Genomic DNA, 10939 nt, shown 5'->3' on the forward strand with positions numbered 1-10939 from the left:
TTATTAAAATCAATTAGTTCATATAATTGCCGAACAACTAGCATGGTCAGAGGGAAATCAACAATGGCATATTAATTTTTCAATAACTAAATTGTTTAATATAGTAATTTCTACAAATTGTTTTTCACAGTTCTTTTTAAATAGGAACACTTGGAAAAAAACAGTGAAGTAAAATGAAAAGTGTCAAAATGTAACACCAGAAATTATTTATAAATAGCTTACAAATTTAAATGTAACAAAATAAAAATAAAAAAGTCCGCACAAGTGTAAATATTTATCCAGTTACCTATTACAATCCATTGATCCATTGAATTAAATAATAGAACATACCAGACTGTTACCTGTTTCCTGTGAGAAGTTCAGACGCTACGATGAAGTCTTCATGTGTGCGATCACGTATATACTGCATATGAGGTGGGGTTGTAACTTTCCTCCATTGTGTAATAATTTTTGATGAAATCCTAAAAAATATCAGTTCATAATTATTAAAAACGTTACATATACAACAACTATAATTATCTTTTGTGTAGATTTGTTAACCCAGGTTTCACAACATGTAATTACAAAACCAGAATAAATATTATAGCTGTGCATATTATTAATGTCATATAAAACAAAATGATTTGTGTCTCTCGGGTTGGTTAATCCTTTAAAGTGAATCTACAGGGAAAGATCATAGCTAACTTAACAAACTATATAACACTATCAAACTATGGGATATGATTTTCCAGTAATACAGAGCTGCTGAAGTTCTGTACACTCTTGTGTCTGATTTAATAAAGCTCTCCAAGGCTGGAGAAGATACAGTTTTATCAGTGAAGCTGGGTGATCAAGCAAACCTGGAATGGATCTGGTCCAGGATTGAAAACATTTTCTAGCATATAGCAAATGACTTTGAAGAAATCCTTTCCAGGTTTGCTGGATCACCCAGCTTCACTGATAAAACTGTATCCTCTCCAGCCTTGGAGAGCTTTAATAAATCAGAGTCTTTATGTGCAGTATACTTGTGGAGATCACTGCTTGTGTAATTGGCTCATTGCTTTCCCCAGTAGTCAGAATTTTACTGGAAGCAATGTATGGAGCAGAAGAAAGCAAGAATCTACAATGCCTTGGGTAAAATGGAAAATATTTATAGAGGAAGTGAATTCTGAAAGCTGTCCAAAAAAGCAAGCACCAGGGCAAAGGACTAGTAATTAGTAATAAAGTAAACTTACTAAGCCTTGTTTTTGCGATGGGTCCATCTTAGGGGCTTTCTCATGTCATACCTGGCCATTGTCATGGTCAGAGAGACAGGACCACTAGGGGGAGCTACGGCTTGCACGGAGGTGGTGTGAGCCCTGGGAAGGGCCAAGGCGCAGAGTCTAAGCAGTAACCAGGTTTTCTCCAGACCCTCTGGTGGTGCAGATGTTGTGCCGCTGGTTACTGCCAGGTTGCGGTCCTTGGGCACACCAAGGGGCAGAGCACGGTACCAAATCACAAAGCAGAAGGATAGTCAAGGAAAGCTGGGGCCCAGGCAAGCAGCAACCAAAAGAGGTCAGGTCACACGCCAGGGGTCAATAGCAAGGGTTCCAGGAGACAGACAGCAATGACACAGGGGCCACTGCGGGCACAGGGGATACAGGAGACACTGGAAACAGCAGGAGGCACAAGTGATGGAGGGATATCCACAGGCAGACAGGAACATACGAACGTTGGCTGTGAACCAACAAACCGGACGACGAAGGGTTAACAAAGGAGCTGGACACTAGGGAGCTCAAGCCACTTAGTATAGACTTGTTGCACAAACATAAAATACAGTCTGTGAGCTAGCTAAATAGTCAGGGCTGATCAAGAGTGTATTTCCTGTTTGGCCAGACGGAGTTGATAAAAGTTGGAAACAGAGGCACGCCAAGCGTCAGAACTGCAAGCATGCGCAGGAGAGTGATGCCTGCGCTTTAGTGAGGAACAGGTATATGTGACAGCCATTTGATAACTTGTGATCTCATATTTGGTAGAAGAATAGTCAAAAAGTCAAATAATGAATAAGTATATTGCAACAAAAACAATATCACTAAAGCTACGTACACATGTCCAATAGTTCTCGCCCAATAATCGGCTCGGGGCCTATATCAGACAAAAATCTGAAGTGTGTAAATCGCGTGTAGTTCATCTTCCGAACGACCGACTTGGCTGATCCACAGACAATGAACGACAAACAATGGTAATGCAAGTGAAGGGGGAGAGCGTGCAGCGGGATGACGCCCCCTCCCCTGTATGTACAACACTCGTTCATGCATCGTGCTATAGTAGTCATTGGAACGGATCGTGAAAGGTCGTTTCCAACGACTATTATTGCACGTGTGCATGTGGCTTTCATTTAATTTCATTCTGGTAAACAATTTAAAATCTACCTCCAGCAGGATGAAAACTGGGGGAAGCTGTGGTCATCAGGATAAGAAGGTGCAGACAGCAAAAAAATAGGAAACTCCAAAGACAAAGCAGGCAAAAAAGCTGCCAAGGCTTTATCCCCTATTTACATTAATAAAAATACACACAAAAAGTAATATTTGACATTTTTGTTTTTTCACATAAAAATTAAAAGCAAGGGCCTACTCTCCATTTTCAGGAAGCCAAGTGTCTATTATACAATGTGTTCATCAATGAGAAAATAACTACTATTTTATTAGACAAGCATGAAAGATATTTAGAGGTCTGGCAGCCACGGCCCTCACCCATTCCTGGTGGATTAAGCTACTAAATGTTTCCCTGTCATTGTGGATGGGATGCTATACCCTAAATTTCCTCTTCTCTTTGTCCTATTAATCCTTTGTCTCAATCTATTCTCCTTTTTTCCTCACATATACAACGGGTTCCTATTCTCTTGGGCTATATAGACTATCACTAGACATGGTTTAGAGACTTTGTATCTTTATAAGAGTTTGCACGGATCTATCTTGTTACTGTTTTATACCATGTTGCTCTACCTTCCTTGTTGTTATACTGTTTAAGGAATTGTTACAATATTGTTATTGCATACTTAAAAACTCAGTAAAACTTCTATAAAGAAAAGATTAAAGCAAGGGCTGTCAATTATAATACAATTACATGATGCCAAATTGTGTCTAAAATAATATATTGCAGTGGGAGGCTGGACACTCCCATGCATTTTATGCAAAGTACCATCATGGAAAAGTTTTTTGATGAACCCATGTGACACAATAAATGAAGATAAGGTGACTGAGTTAAAGTGTTGGAGAAAGTTTATTACTGGGGTGTGTCGTCCTTTTTTTTAACTAAAGCACTAAAGGTACAAGTATTTACTATTTAGAACATTTTAGAAATTACAAATCATAAAATTACTTTCAAATAATATTTTGGTTGAGTCACAAAATATAATTATTTAATACATTTGGATGATTTCTTTGTGATGGCAAGACAGCTAATGTCACACTTGGGGAGACAGGGCCACTAGGAAGCGCTACGGCTTGCACAGAAATGGTGTGAGCCCTGAAAAGTCTAAGCAGTGCCCTGGTCTCTCCAGAGCCTCTAGTGGTGAGGATGTTGCGCTGCTGATTGCGGTCCTTGGGCACACCAGGGTGGGCAGGATGAAACACGGTACCAAATAACTAAGAAGAAGAATAGTCAAGGAAGGCCGGGTCAAGGCAGGCAGCAAGCAAGAGAGGTCAGGTCACAAGCCAAGGGTCAAATACCAGGGATCCAGGAAATAGACGCCAGTGACACCGGGGCCACCGCAGACACAGGGAACACAGGAAACACTGGAAGCAACAGGAGGCACAGGTGACACAGGGATGTTCACAGACAGACAGGAACACTGGAACAGCACAAGGGAATTGGCTGGGAAACAACAGACTGGACAACAAGGGGGTAACACAGGAGCTGGACAGGGGAAGCACTGAATTAACCAACAGGTGTACAGGAAATGGTCAGCAGAGCTAGGGGGCTCCGCACTAGTGGAGACACATTGCATGAATGCTGAGTGCTGTGTCTGAGCTAGCTTAATAGCCAGGGATGATTAGGAGGCTAGTTCCTAATTGGTCAGTGATGGGCGAAACTGATAAAGCTTGGGAGCACAGATACGCCAAGAGTCACAACTGCCCTCATGCTCAGGAGAAAGGCGCCTGCGCTTTAGTGAGGAAAAGGTAAGTGTGACAGCTAATATAAAACACCAGTACCCATTCTATGTTACTGCAACCAGACACTGAGATCAGTTTAATATATTTGTTATGTATCTGCCATGTGTTTCATGTTGACTTGCAAGGGACAACAGAAACAATATCTGATCACCAACTGAGTGATCTCAATGACCATTGTAGCTTAGCATAAGTATGGGGGTATTTACCTAGTATATTATGAAATAAAATTATATTTGTACAATGCCTTAACTGGTCAGTGCCAAGAGGGCAGATTGAAACCATGCTCCACAAAAGGAAACCAGAACTCAGGTATGTTGTTTTTTGGTGGGACAACCAGTAAACATACCAACATTCTGAAAAAAGGCATATTTTAGCGGAAAGTTTATGTAGTCATATGATGCACCCCTGACATGCCCTTTTATGCAGACCATGAAAAATTTAAAATAAAAAATAATTGGTTAAACTTACAAGGGAAAATTTTACACCACTGGCTTTTATCTATCATAAATTTTTTGAAACACAATGATATAGAGGCCTGATAAGGATTCAGTGTTGTACAACACTATTGGCAGTTAAATAATGCATTTATTATAAAGGTAATCAATCACTAAACTAGAACTAAAAAGATAGACTAATGTAGGATTTGGCTTCAAAAGAAGTACAGTCCCTCCAAATAACACTAGTAAGTATAAATGATAAGTAAGGGCCAGTCATCGTCATTGGGGCCCTTACCTGTTCTAGGTGACAGCTTGGGTACCTTTTATATAGATTAGGTCCTGGTTACAGTTATCTCTAGGAAGTCCCCTGCTAGCCACAATTTACTTAAAAGTTGGTTATTTACCAATATTTCTGTCAATTTCTAGAAATGTTTACTACTACTACTTCTACTACTATTTAATTTTTCATAATAAAAAAATGTTATTTCCTATTAATAAATGAATTATAATAATTGTTGTTTGTCTTTTCATCCATCTTCTCAATTATTTCTTTTGGTATTTTAGAAAGCAATTTTAAATGATAGGTCAAAAAACGCATTTGTCAGTTTAACCAATAATTTTTGCATATTCATTTTTTTATGGCAGGTGTGTAATTTGTCTACATATGTTAGACTAAAAAGTGTCCCACTTCCCCATCACCAAAAGTTGGAAGAGAAACGGCATGCCCTTGTCACTTTGCCTAACACTGGAAAGACCAAAACATTTTTTAATGTCAAATTTTAAAGAGGAACTATACTCAAAACTCAAAAAGCAAAACAAAAACACACTTACCTTCAATCCCGCAGGGCAGTCTGATCACTCTGGGGGTGTTTCATCTAAAAAAAAAAACTGAATTTTTACCCTACATAAAAGGGTTCTCTACTCTTTTATGTAAAGTGAAAATTCTGAGTTTAGGTACGCTTCAAAGAATTTTCAAGAACAAAATTTGATATATGGCACCTTACCAATTATTAGATATGATCACTTCATTTGGTGTCTTTTTGTCAGACTAGGAACATTTTACGAAAGTAAAGTAAATATCTGTTGAATATAGTATACTTGTTATTTCTTGGGACAATAAACTTTTGTAAACAGGTAATCTTCTCATCGGCCCAACCCCACAAGGGCAGACGAGTGTAAAGCCCAGCCTGGGCTAGTTTAGGTATGAGTAAGGCCACCCGGGGAAAGGAAATATGTAATTTGTGGGATTGCCAGGTAAAATTAAAGATTACTTCTAAACTGTAATATACACATTTAGTGGTTTAATAAACTTTAAAAAAAAAAGCAATAAATGTTAACTGTGATACAGATATATATCACCATCTTTGTGAGTTCATTGTTTAAATCTTTGACTAGAAAAATCTATTGCATTGGGAGGTTGGACACTCCCCTGAATATTATGCAAACTGTCATGGAAATGTTTTTATGATGAACCTATTTGACATAATAATTGAGTGTGGATGAGGTGACTGAGTTCTCTGCAAGATGAGACTGATTTGTGCTGGTTTGTAATGGCTTGACTAATAATATATGTAGCAAAATTATCTTTTTACTTACTTATCCACTGTGCTTAAAGCAGACCTAAACTCAGAATTTCCTCTTTACATAAAAGGGTAGACAACCCTTTTATTTAAGTAAAAATTTAGTTCATTAATAAAAAGGATGCAGCACCTCCCCTTTCTGTCTTGATCGCGCAGAATTGGAACACAAAGCCTTCGAGATACCGATATCACGCATCCCGGGAGGCTATTGGCTGCTCCTTCTGCACATGCCCCAAAATCAGGGCATGCACAGACGGAGCCCTTTCACCAATGGAGGAAAAAATCATGCGCAGTGAGATCGGAAATCTTTTTTCTCAATCTATGGAAGAAGAACCCAGAAGAAAAGAGAATATAATTGCGCACGGCTCTGTGCCAGGCCAAAGATTGATACTGGGGGCGACGCGGCACCCAGATGAAGAAACCTCCCGACGGATAGATTGATCTGCCGGATTAAAGTTTATTGTGTTTTTTTTATTTTGGGTTTAGTTCCGCTCTCAGAGTGTGTGTTCTCTATTAAGACCTTTTTAGGAATCCACTAGTAAAATGTATCCTTAGTGACAGGTTTGGCACAGCAAATATTTGTGACCTCCTGAGCATTCTTGGACTAGGAGAGGGGATAGATGTAATTTATTTTCACTGTTAAGAAATTGGTTATTACCTGTAACGGAGAGAAACTCCTCCACGGTAAACAAATATAAACACATTACCCTATATATAAATCTAAAGGTTGCCTTCATTTATTTAACAGTATTTGGAATTAGTATACAGGACAACATCTCCCAACCACATATTCAAGTTACTTATTTATTACCCAGAGCCTATTTTACTCAACTACGCACATTAGTTCTGTACTGTTAGGAGGCACTCTCTGGGCATAAGGTCCCAGGCGATACCTCACCTCAGGAGGGCGCACACAGCCTATTCCCTATAGCCTATTTAAACGGGTTACAGGATCAGTGCCCTGTAGGTTGTAACATCCCTGTAGCTGACGTTTCCCTCGGCATCCTCTGCACTCTGAAGGAAATTGAGTTGTGTGCAGCTGATTGGTGAGTAAATCCTGTTAATCCCAGGCTGTCATTGGCTGCTGGGGCTTTATAGAGCTGCCTGGTATAGCGTCTGCTGGGGTTACCTGTGTTGGAATGTTTTTGCAAGTTTTCTCTGTTACTGACCTGCGCCTGTTTCTTACTATCCATTTGCACGCTGCCTGGACCGACCTCTGCTTGTGACCCCGACTCTGTTTTTGCCTTTGCCCTCATCGCTGGATGGACTGATTTCCCTTGTGTTTGACCTCGGCTGGATTGGGATTTCCTGACATTTCTTACTCTGCATTGTGGCTCTGTATACTCTGCATTAGTGGGCACCAGATCGGTTGCCTGGCTATCTTCAGACACCATCCCTTGAGTCCTGGGGGCAACCGAGTGCTGGGAGACGCAGCCAGCCTCCCGAGGCTCAGTGGGGGCTGCTGTAGGCGAAGACTGCGGCATAGATTGGGGGGTTGGTGTTAGGGAAATTCAGGTATTGATCCGGGCCTTACATGTGCAGTACGAAATCGGGTGCTTTGGCTGAAGAAGGCAAAAAAAGGTGGCACGGGACAAAAAGGGTGCACGATGGCACAGGGCCAATCAAGGCCAGGTGTGGAGGGATCAGGGACACGGACAGTTCTGCTTTAAGCGTTTGTGCTGGCATTAGACAGAAAGTGAACCTTGTAGGCATCCAAGAGTAAATCTTTTTAGGAAGCATAGAACAGTGCTCAAGCATCAGCACTCAATTGTCAAGCCAAAACACTGTCAGTTGGGACAGTCCGGTTATCCACCTATTTACTCAGGGTTGGTTCCTGTAGCAGGGAGGTGATGAGGGAGTGTGAATTTGGTAATATACATTATTGGGTGGAGTGCTTTGCCTTGATTATACAGGTGAGTTTTTTTGTGTCCTGATATACTATATACATATATATATATACATATATATATCCTTCAAATGTGATGCATTCTTTTTTACTGTGAAGTAGTGCTGAGGTTAGGACTGAAAAACTTAGTGAGAGGCATAGGATCAAGTGCATAAACTAATCTGTTTTTGATCTTACATAAAGAAATTGTTTTTCTTATGAACCCTATGCTACTCTTGCATTGTGAATACCAAAAAATTACCTTTTTTTGGCATTGTGTCTCTCTCTTCCTCACACACTGCTTCACAATTTTCATTTATTGCTTGATAGAAAGAAAACTGTGTATCATTTTATTCAAGTTGAATGCTGGCTTATGTAGGTGGAGATATTTTAGTTTTTTGATTTTGTGAAAACTGGATTAAATTTAATTTGATTGATTTCAGATTTGTTATAAACTTTAGTAGATAGAAAGTATACGTTAGTTCCATAAAACGCGTTGAAAAAGATCTCTTTTGAGACCTTGTTATTGAATTTGTTATTCATGTACAGTAGATTATGTATGTTTGTACATATATTGCACTTCTATGTATATTATAATACCAAGATCCTGCACACCATTACCCACATTGCATTATTAATGCAATGCGGGTTTTGTGCTATGTTTTGTAGCTAATTATTTATGTGTAGATAATATGTTTATATGCAGTCACTAAACAAACTTTCTCCACCAAGTCCCCTGAAGAGGCCCTAAGAGGCGAAATGCGTCGGGACACGAGATGTTCCAATGTTATAACTTTAGTAGGAATTTATTGTCTAGTTCATGAGTCTATCCCCCCCACATATTGTGTAGCGGGGGAGAACAGTGCCGCTTTAATATGTTTAAACTGTAGCTATATGCACACTTGGCTTTCCTTTCTTTCTTTTTTTGATAACCACATCTATTGAGACCTGTTCAGCCGTGTTATTTATGTGATGTATATAATTTATTTTAAACATTGTGTCATTTTAATCATGATTGTCTAAGTAACAATCTCAGGTTTAAAATTATATCTAAAAATAATGGTTTATTCAAAACGTATGTACCTAGAAAATTCCGCAAGAAAACAAATATACAATAATTGGTCATGTGACACAACTATTAATCATAAAAGAGGAGGTGATATATTTATCTCTTACAAAATAAAAAAAAGCTTTGTTAAAACATTTTACTTAGTACATCACTGGTCACTTGACTTTTTTCTGCAGTATGCAAGGCATATACATATAGCTTGTCCATTATATCTTCCAATAGCCGGGTTTGTATACCATGGAAGGTCACTGATCTTATTTATGGATGAGGAAACATACACACCCTTGTTCTTCTCATAAAGTAAAAATAAGGTAATTTAGTAAAAATTAAATTAGTTACAAGGTTGTTAATAAAGGAAATTGTGAGGGAGCAGCTGGAAGTAAGTATTGAGAGAAAGAAAATAAAAATAGAAATGGGAAAAATTAAGTGGAAAAAGAAGGCAGGTTGAGGCAATACTTAAAGAAATATAAATTAGGAGAGTATAAAAATGTCTTTACATCTAGTTTATAAATGTAATGTATTGTACATTACCCAGAGGACCCCTTTATTGCATTCAGAGGACACATTGGCTGCCGATAATTAAACCAGTTTGGAAATTTAACAGACAATAAATCACATATAAAACTGATATCATTGGGCATTTTTACATAATTATAATTATAGGAAAACATGCCATTGTTTGGTTTGCTCCAGGATCAGTGAAAGTCTTTTGAAGTTCACTAAAACTGTTTGCAGTAAAACCCATAAATTGTATGAAACAATTGCATGTAGATTCGTAACCTTTATAAGGAATCAGAAAAGTTTTCTGCTGTTTAGTAGCTCCATGTAAGGTGCATGTAATGCGCCTGGGCACACAAACCACAACCAACTCCAGACCTCCTTCAATCAGGCTTTATTCTGTGTCATAAAGCACAGCAAGTCCAAACAAGCAAAGTACAAAAGGGTAAGGCAAAGACAGGTCAAGGAACAATCCGAGGTCAGGGCTGGCAGCAGGCAGAATGGTCAGTAACAATCCGAGTTCAGAGTTCAAGCAGAGTCAACTTCAGACCAGGTCACTATGGAGATGACAGAAAGCAGGTAAACCTAAACCAACACAAGGATGCACCCAAGCACACTGAGTTCACAGAGGCTTATATCGGGCAATGGTGTACAGGACAGGCTCTCCTTAAATGGCCAGAGTGACCAATGACCTTGCGCCACCTGGCGCCGTCTGATAGGAGACTACCTGAATTCAAACTAACTACGTCCTGCCCCGGGGCGAGCCAGCCGAGTGCCACGCCCTCGGGGGGTACAAGAGGGATGCATTGTAGCACACGCACCTCTTCCCACAGCACCCCTAGGACGTGCACTACTTTGCACATGCAAAGGAGTGCTGAATGCAGGATTTTGAGTAACCACATCCGAAGGGATGCAAGGGCTGCTGCCTGGCTGAACAGAGGTTTGGCCAGGACGGATCCCTCCGTCATAGTCATTGAGATACCAAAATGTAACCAAACATACTGGCACCATGAAAAATATTATTCAGCAATGTAAATCCACATCCATCACAACAAGGGGTGACCGAAGAAGCTGGCCCACCAAACTAGCACTGCTTAATGTCAAATCTGCAGCCCTGAGCTAATTCTGCAGGAAGTTCATGAGCTACTTCTTCAGCTGTCCGAATCTACATGATTCCATGCAGTGCATTTTCCAAAATTCACTAATATCAATATAATGTAATATCTTGGTGCTATATAAATACTCTTTATTATTATTATTATTATTATTTTTATTATTATTATTATTATACAGTATATATAAATTAAAAGGTGAAATGATTGACAATTTATTTTAAC

Source organism: Pyxicephalus adspersus, chromosome 7, assembly GCF_032062135.1.
Source record: "Pyxicephalus adspersus chromosome 7, UCB_Pads_2.0, whole genome shotgun sequence".
Classification (NCBI taxonomy): domain Eukaryota; kingdom Metazoa; phylum Chordata; class Amphibia; order Anura; family Pyxicephalidae; genus Pyxicephalus; species Pyxicephalus adspersus.